Genomic DNA, 9,202 nt, shown 5'->3' on the forward strand with positions numbered 1-9,202 from the left:
CATTGCCATCTTTCCATCACGACCGACCACACACAAACACACAGAGTGACACTTGCGAGCCAGTGGGCAGTCCCTTCCCCTAGAAACACAGGTTTTCATGATCTAGAAGCAAGCCAAAGGCTGGACGGATGATTGAAATGGACACTTGAGACTTTTTGTATTTATTGACAAATCGAAACCAAAGAAACTTTTTCTGCACCTAACTGTTCTACAACTTAAAAAGAACTGTTATAAAGAGGAAGAAAACTTATAACAGCGAGGATACCAAGGAAGAGGCGGGAGGTGAGGTCGCTGGGGGAGGCGGAGAGGTAGCTTCGTCTCCGCCTGACGCGACAGGGACTTTGAAAGGGGGAAGCAGATTTGGGACTAAAAGGGTTAAACACGTGTGGAAGCGGTGTCCTCAGTGGCAGCTGCTTCCTAAGGCAGAAATAATGTGTCTCTCAAAAGTTGAAGATTGTCTTTAACGTGTGCCTATGCAGTTTTTTCACGAAAAAATGGAAAAGAACAACGAAAACCTCATCAGCTACAATACCAAAGATCCACAACATATTCCTACAGCAGTTTTTCCCCTCCCCTGTTCCTTTCCCCTGTACTTAAGCCTGGAGTACATTCAGAGAAACACGCCACGCACACACATGTGTACACTGACACTGGAAACGCATGTGTGTGAGTGGATTGTGATGTGTGTGTGATTCATTGGGGAGTGTGCCTGCCTACAGACATGGTGTCCAGGGATTCAGCTCATCTCGCATACGTCACGCAGGCTACCTCGGTTCTCCACACACTCAGCACTGTAAATCCTAGCCTGACAAACATGTGGTCCGTTCAGCTTTTTATGCTCCGAGACACAGAGCGTGTGCTTCAGCAAAACCACGTACCAAAGATAACTAAAGCACACTCCTGTGACACGGGGCAAGCCCATTCCAACTAGGAAACTGTACATTACTTACTTACTTACATTGTCATGCCTATACTTATGGTATGTGCTAAGTGATAGACTTAAATCCCATCTGTTCAGTGTCGTCATAAATACATAGCTAGTCCAGGATCACATTTCCACACAGACAAGTAGGCTCACTGCTAATTCTGCACAGTAGTAGCGCCCTACACTATTCAGGTTTCACATCAAAGAGACAGACGGCTTATATATGTATGTACTGAATGCTGAAGTTGTAGTGATGAGGGATAAAGGGATGTATGGCATGTCATTTATAAGAATACTGTCTTTTAAAACCAAAAAATAATGTACCCTTACTCAAATGCAAAGTTACTATGAAACCAAAGATGCTTCATTATGGAAGAGCAATACAGTTACGTTTAGAAAGATGGACCGGTCTACAGTCTATCCCAAAGAGGAATTCATCAACCCCTTCTCTCCCTCTCTCTGTCCTACATTCAGCTCATTCTGTGCAGAGTACTGAATCCCCTCTCTCATGTCTGTAAAGCGGCGCTCCAATGGGTCACAAGGGTCAGGTGTTCAAAGACACATCCATGACGTGTTCAATTTCTCTCAAGAACAAAACAGACAAAGTAGTCCACCCCCCCCAGTCACAGTACTGAAAAAGCCAAAAAAAAGGACAAAAACCACACGTTTCTTCAGTTGAAGAAAAAACTGCTCAACTATCGGTCGAATAGCTTTACCCTATAGTTTTCATTCTTGATAACTGTAGGTCCAAAGATCCTCCATCGCTCCAGGCCTCTGGGGCGGCGCTGGCGAGGGAGTCCCTCCTCCATTCACTCACTGCAGTCTGATCTTGAGGGACACGTGCCCACCATGGATATGAAATCAAACCAAAAAAAAGAGGTTTTCATTGCTTGTCTTAGTACTTACTTTTGATTTTTGCCTATGCCTATGGACAACTGTCTTTCCTAGGTTTAGAATGCTATAATTTTATTTATGTAATTTATATTTGCTATGATTGAACATTAATTTAAATGACCAAAAACTCCCCTGAAACCCTTTCTCCCAATTAGCTTGCCAAAGTTTACATTTGTTGTCTTTCTTTAAGTGTTTGACACTGTCAGACTTATTTATTTATGACAAAATGTGCTAGTACACAAGCATAGCTTTTTTAAACCTAATTATTTAATATTATTTAATTAGATGTAATTGTGTGAATGAATATTTATGGGTATTTAAGAATGTTAGCGCATCTAAGATGCAGTGCTTATGTCTCCCCCTGTTAATTTATTATTAGTTAGCTTTACTTTAAAAAGCAACAGATCGAGTATTTAATTTCCTTTAGACTTAATGAAAGAGTGAATGTTCAAAATTTAGAAGTGTCAGTAGAAAGCTGTAATTTTCATGTCACCAAATTACTGAGAATTTAGTTTGATCTTCCTTTGATTTGTTTCTGTTCATTTGCTTCCGAATGAAAACAATCTCTTGTTGTAACTCTCTGAGCACACACTGCGTCTGTACTCTAGAGGTCATTTAGCTGTGATACTGAGAGACCTTTTTTTTTTTTTTGTTTTGCATACTGTTTGTTGGCCATTGACGGACAAGCAATGAATTTCAGACTGATGTTTGTGACACGGATCAGACAGGGCCGCGCGTTGACTGAGATGGGTGCGAACACACCAAAGATAACTGCGATTGCTGAGAGGATGTTCATCGCTTCACTCGTAGAAGGAAAACAGAGGAATCCCTTAAAAACTAGCTGCTTCCAAGACTGACTTGTGTGTGTGTAAAAAAAAACCTTTCTACTTCTATAGTGAGAACCAAAGAGGCTACCTCACTGACTTTTCCATTTGTAATTTTAATCGTGTTGATGAAACCAAAGATACCAAAGATTTTTTTTTTCTCGAGTACGGTCTGCGCTTCACCCATGCTTTCATTTATGATAATGTCACCCTCTCTTTTCCTATTCTGCTCTGTCTTTTTTCTATTGATTTCTGAGACACATCCTCTCTCTTCCCCATGAAGATACAAGTGGCCAGGGAAGTGATTGGGATGTAAGCTCAAAGCCTTGTCTTCCAGAACGTTCCTCACTACGCAAAAACAGAGCTGCGTTGTCAAGAGTCAAACTCCTGCCCCATAAAAAGAACACCTTTGCACTGAAGTAGAAGACTGGCTGTGCCTCCCTCCCTCCCAAGCTCTCCTCCTGCTTTGACACGTTTATTGAACCGTTTTTAGTTCAATCAGAGTGAATGGCACGCTTACAATCAGTTGTCACTCGCTACTGTGCTTATAATTAAATGAATGCTCAAGAATGATTTTATGTTGATGTAAACAAACTGTAAACAACAGCAAGTGTAGACGTCCGGGTCCACAATCAGGCAGCCTCTGGAGGCGTTACCCTCCAGCTTCACACAAAAGATGGAAATGGAGTTTTAATAGCAGTTTCTGCTTCAGTGCAAACATGTCAAAACCAAAAACCAAAACCAAACCAAAGAACCCCCTCCCCTGTCTGAAACCAAAGTCTGTGGTGAGGACGTGTCAGTTCTGGAGGACATGAGCTCTTTTCAGATGATTTAGTACAGGACAGCTTCTACAATGCCACTAGTACTCTCTCTAACTGCTACTTCTGCTCCTTCTAGTAATCATTCCCTCCTGTTGAAGTCAAGTGTGCTTTAAGTGGGGGCTCTCACTAGCTGCTGAAGTAGTATGTCATGTGTAACAACCTACATCATGTGCTGCCACAAGTGTTTTATGTACAATTTGGCATATATTATGTTACCCTTCAGTATGCACACTGAAACTCCTTACTGAAAGTACCTGGGAACTGGACACTTGGTGCATGACCTGAGATGACTTATTATTAAAAACCAAATTCTGTGCATTTTTCCTCCTGTGACTGTATACTTACTTACTGTATACTTACTTTTTTTATTTTTCAAACAAAAGGAGCCGGCCTCACAAATATGTGGAGAGCGTTTTCATAGCAAAGGATGAGATACCCGTGGGACGCGTGCCTTGCTTGAACCAAAGTGAAGTCTAGACCTCTCTGTCCTTTCTATTCTTGTGAATACCTCAGTGTTTAACAGGCCGGTGCACGCCTTCGCTAATGTGCTCTCGGTTTGGTGGTGCTTTGCAATGCAATCATGCAAAGAACCAACAAACAAACAAAACAAACAAAAAGAGACTATACCAAAGGATTTAAAATGAGTCTTCCCCCCCCCCCTTTCTGTCTTTCTCTCTATCTCTCGCCTCTCAACGGTTGCAAAGCTTTAAAAAGTGGAAAAAAGATACATTTGTGGCATGACATTAGCGCAGACCGTGCTTTTCCTTACCAAATGTTCTCAGATATACCTCATAGATAATAGTGTTTAGGGTAATGTTAATATAGCGTATGTAATAAATTATTCACTTGCTCTTCTTTTGGTAACTGTGACTTTATGAGACAAACAATGGAAAAATGCTTTATACATTTTAAGTTGTGATTTTTTGTAATAGTTGAAGAGGTGCGCTTACCAAAAAAAAAAAAAGAAAAAAAAAATGCTTGTCTCCCCTTTGCTAATGTGTCTGTTTCTCATCTTTTGTGCTTTGAGGATTACGCTGTTTCCTCTGTTTCTTTGTTTTCTTTTCTGTCCTTATTTCATTTGATGGTTCTTTTGTTTTCGGTGGGATGGCTGAATATACCAAAAGCTTTGCTTGTTTCTTTTGTTTCTTTTTTCTGTTTTGGATTTGGGAATGGTTGCAGAGTAAGCCTCACGTTTACAGTTTTCATATTGTGCTGGAGGAAATCACTGCTCTTGTGTTGACACGTAGGCTTCATCCATCGTCCACACTTCCCCCCGGTTCTTTTTCTTTTTCTCTTTTTGGGGGAAGCCTCTCCTGTTCTGTGCTAACGGTGTAGCATCACACTTAGCAGCTGCCAATCACTGCTGTAGCCCCAGTTTTATGCATGACTATATTTACCGTTAGCTAACAGTTTAATGCATTGTGATGATTATGTTTCACTCACACCTCAGAGGACGTCATTCCTGCATGTTAGCCTGGACTTTCTGTTTTTATAAAAGTGCAGCTCAGTTGTGTATATATTGACCCAAGCTACCTTCCACAGTCAGACACAGCAAGAAAAACATGATGAAGGATGAGGTGTGGTTCTTTGAAATAGAACAGGCTGTGCACCACCATTAAGCCACACCAGAGGGTCCTCGTTAGATTGTGTCAAACGATGTATCTGATGGATATGGAGAAGTCTGTAAAATACAGGTTTTTTTTGTTTGTTTTGTTTGCGCCAAACCCATTCATCCCGAGCCACGACATTCTATCGCTTAGCGTTTTCTTTCCCTTTGGTTTTGTGTCTGTTTTTGATGAGAGTAGCTTCCTTTTGTTTTTATCCAAATGATTCCATAAAGCCTCAAACTCCCCGATGTCACAGACTGTGCTGTGTCTGACAATCTCTTCGTGCATCAACACCTCACTTTGTGTCAGTGCTAAGCTCACACCTCTTAGCTCATCATCAAGTGCTGAAAAATACCAAAGTTGAAGTCTCTCTGGAGTATATACCCTGAGAGATCCACACAAAACCCCACTACGTTGGCCCACTGGGGACAAACCTCACAGCGTTTCTGCTGTAGTCCAAACCTTGGGGCACCTTACAATAAAACCACAGAACCCTTGTCAGTGTCACTGGCTGGATATATAGAGACCATCCATTGACAGTATTCACAAGCGCAAACCTAGCCATTGACAAGCGTATGTGATGAAGCAGCTCAACATGTTAACAAACTGACACAGAGGAAGTCATACCCATTCTAAAGATGTCATTATTATTGGTGGGGCAAGTTCAAATGTTCTTAAGTAAAAAGTGATTTCAGTTGATTTTTGGTTGTTTTTACAAAGACAAAAAAGTTGTACGAATGTCTTTTCATTTTCTCAATTCATCTCAAGATCTCATGATTTCTTTTCCTTATAGTGCTGAAGTGTCTTTCTTTTTTTTTTTAAAGGATGGTATTTTTGTTGCATTGACTAAAGTGTTGATGGGAATATTGGTGTTAAATTATAACATTGTTCACTACCAATCAACCTATGCTCAAAGAGAGACAACTATTCAGAGTAAATGTTCTTCCACATACTATGTACCAAAATAAAGAAATCACCATGGTTGTATCCTTAACAATTTGTCCTCATGACTTGAAAACTATGAATGTTTGGCTGAATTCCATACAAAACCTGAGGTCGATCTTCCCTAAAGGGCCCATTGTAGACAAGAAGGTGGCCACCATTGCATTTTTGAACAAATTTCAGAAATCTGCAACACCCATGTCATACAAACTCTTCAATTGTATTTGACCTGAGGTTGATCTCCAGCTGTGAACTGACTATATTCGGACTAACTCCTGATTACCAATAGGATTATCAGTGCTGTCCTGGAGACGCCTATTTAAGCAGTTGAACTCAAAAGGCCAAACGCCTTGCAAAGCAAATCGAAATTTTGAAACATACGCCAAAACTGCAATCTCTAAACATTGGAATGGTGGGGTTGGAAGTCACTCTAAACAACACAGTGCTTCACATTATGGACCACAGGTGCAAGTAAAACTTGGAAGTATTCTAAGGGAAAGAACAGAACATGTCTATTTATATGGTGGGACTGAAATCAAATAAAGGGTACAAATATTGTTTGTCCATCCTATCTTTTAATGTCATTCCACTCTTTAACACCATTCTGGCATGCCCTAATGTACATCATTTACTCGTTTGGAGTCTTCTGAATTTGGGTGATAAAACTACTGAATTGTGTAACTGACATTCCCACGTCCCAGTGTATGACTGACACCATTCAAATGCAAAAGGATTCTGCCTGAATATGTACACAACCGAGACAAATCCGTCAGACAACATTCGATCTGTTTGCATGTCCTTATGGGTATTTTTTCAGTTTGAACAGTGCATAATGGGTCTGAAGTCTTCAAAATAAAAGCTCTGTGTATGAACTCCTACATTCAAGGTAGGACACCTCTCATCTGTGCAATATTATTAGCTGTGTTTTAAAAGAAAAAGAAAAAAAAAGGAGAAAAAAAAAGAAAACTTTGAAACGTTAACGGTTATGAAAATACAACTATCCGTGTCAGTGTTACATGTTGAAATGACAGCATACATTGGAGCTTTCAATATTGTTCGAGTTGTTGATGTATTGGGCACTTTAAAACTGTGGCAGAACATCCCCAGTCCTATCCCCAGAGGATTCAGTTGTGTGTGCGCGTGTGTGTACTGTTTATATCTGCTGTTTCTTCATTAAGCTCTCCCATTGCACACATTAGTGTTTCTGTCTTGACCATGCTTTCATTTAGATTTGATCCTTCCTGTACCTTTATTCTTTTTATTCCCACTATCATCAAATGGTAGTGCTGTATATTCTGCTATTAATATCAAATAAACAGCTTTGATTCATCACTTTGCATCCCGGTCTGGTTAATGGCTTTCATTTCATGTGTTGTATGAAATGTATGTTCAATTCCGATTTCTAACTAAAAGTAATTTGCAATCCCTGAGTTGAGCAACCAACGCAGAAACTGCAGGCCAACGGAAATGAGAGATGTTCCCAGGAACGGTCAACCCTGGTGATTAAAGTCAGGTACTCTACACCCATGCCTAATAAACACACAGCCATGGGAACAAAAAGGCTGAAAATCCAGGATTGCATCAATATTCTGGTCCTTCCCTGAGAGAGAGAGAGTGTGTGTGTGTGTGTGTGTCTGTGCAGTGGTGTCTCCTCAGGACCCTTCTTCCCCAATCCCCCAGCTGCAGCGGTCACTCACCTCCCCCCCGCCTCTCATCCACTGCCACACAGCAGACAGGTGAAAGCAGCAACCTTTTCAGGCTCCTTAAGTGGCTTACTACGTCTGAATCCTGTCAAACTCCACTCCTGCTCTCTTCCCCCCAACAAGGGCAGGAGCTCCTTCCCCCGGCCCCTGGTTGCCAAGGAGACCAGCATGCATTAAGGGCCTTATCCGATGCCATTTGGCTTTCCATTACCTGATAGGAAGATGGCAGATCAGAGATAGGACGTGACATTCAGAAATATGTCTTTGTCACAAGTTGCACACTCACCTCAGTCAAACCCTGGCTGCCAATCAAAGGAGGGCTTTGTGGTTTCCTTTGACAGGAGCAAAACGCTTTAAGACTTTTTCTGAAAGGGCACGAGCACCTGAAAAAACACATCCAACCTCGAGGAGTGTCTGGGTGAGAGAAGGGGACATGTCTGAAAAAAGTTTTGTTGAAAAAAAGAAATAGTAATTTAGAAGGCAACGAGTGGAGGAAAAGGACAGGATGATGCTGTATCCAGGCCAAACAAATGTGATGACCATCTGACCTCATACTGTAAAATGGAGATGTGATGACCACCTGACCTCATACTGAAGATGTGATGACCACCTGACCTCATACTGAAGATGTGATGACCACCTGACCTCATACTGAAGATGTGATGACCATCTGATCTCATACTGTAAAATGAAGATGTGATGACCATCTGATCTCATACTGTAAAATGAAGATGTGATGACCATCTGACCTCATACTGAAGATGTGATGACCATCTGACCTCATACTGTAAAATGAAGATGTGATGACCATCTGATCTCATACTGAAGATGTGATGACCATCTGACCTCGTACTGAAGATGTGATGACCATCTGACCTCATACTGAAGATGTGATGACCATCTGACCTCATACTGTAAAATGAAGATGTGATGACCACCTGACCTCATACTGAAGATGTGATGACCATCTGACCTCATACTGAAGATGTGATGACCATCTGACCTCATACTGAAGATGTGATGACCATCTGATATCATACTGTAAAATGAAGATGTGATGACCATCTGATATCATACTGAAGATGTGATGACCATCTGACCTCATACTGAAGATGTGATGACCATCTGACCTCATACTGAAGATGTGATGACCATCTGACCTCATACTGAAGATGTGATGACCATCTGACCTCATACTGAAGATGTGATGACCATCTGACCTCATACTGTAAAATGAAGATGTGATGACCATCTGATATCATACTGTAAAATGGAGATGTGATGACCACCTGACCTCGTACTTTCATGAACATTACAGTGCTGAGGACCCTTTATGGTTGGGAGCGTTTGTGAATGCTCTGTGAAACAAGTAGCTCTTACGCAGAGTTACACCAGACTTCTTCTCAAGTTTCTCAAATAGCACAACCCTTGTCTCATGTAATGTGAGCAGTTGGAACATCAACAGCAAAAAAGACAAAATATAAAC

The sequence above is a fragment of the Clupea harengus genome, chromosome 12 (assembly GCF_900700415.2).
Source record: "Clupea harengus chromosome 12, Ch_v2.0.2, whole genome shotgun sequence".
Taxonomy (NCBI): domain Eukaryota; kingdom Metazoa; phylum Chordata; class Actinopteri; order Clupeiformes; family Clupeidae; genus Clupea; species Clupea harengus.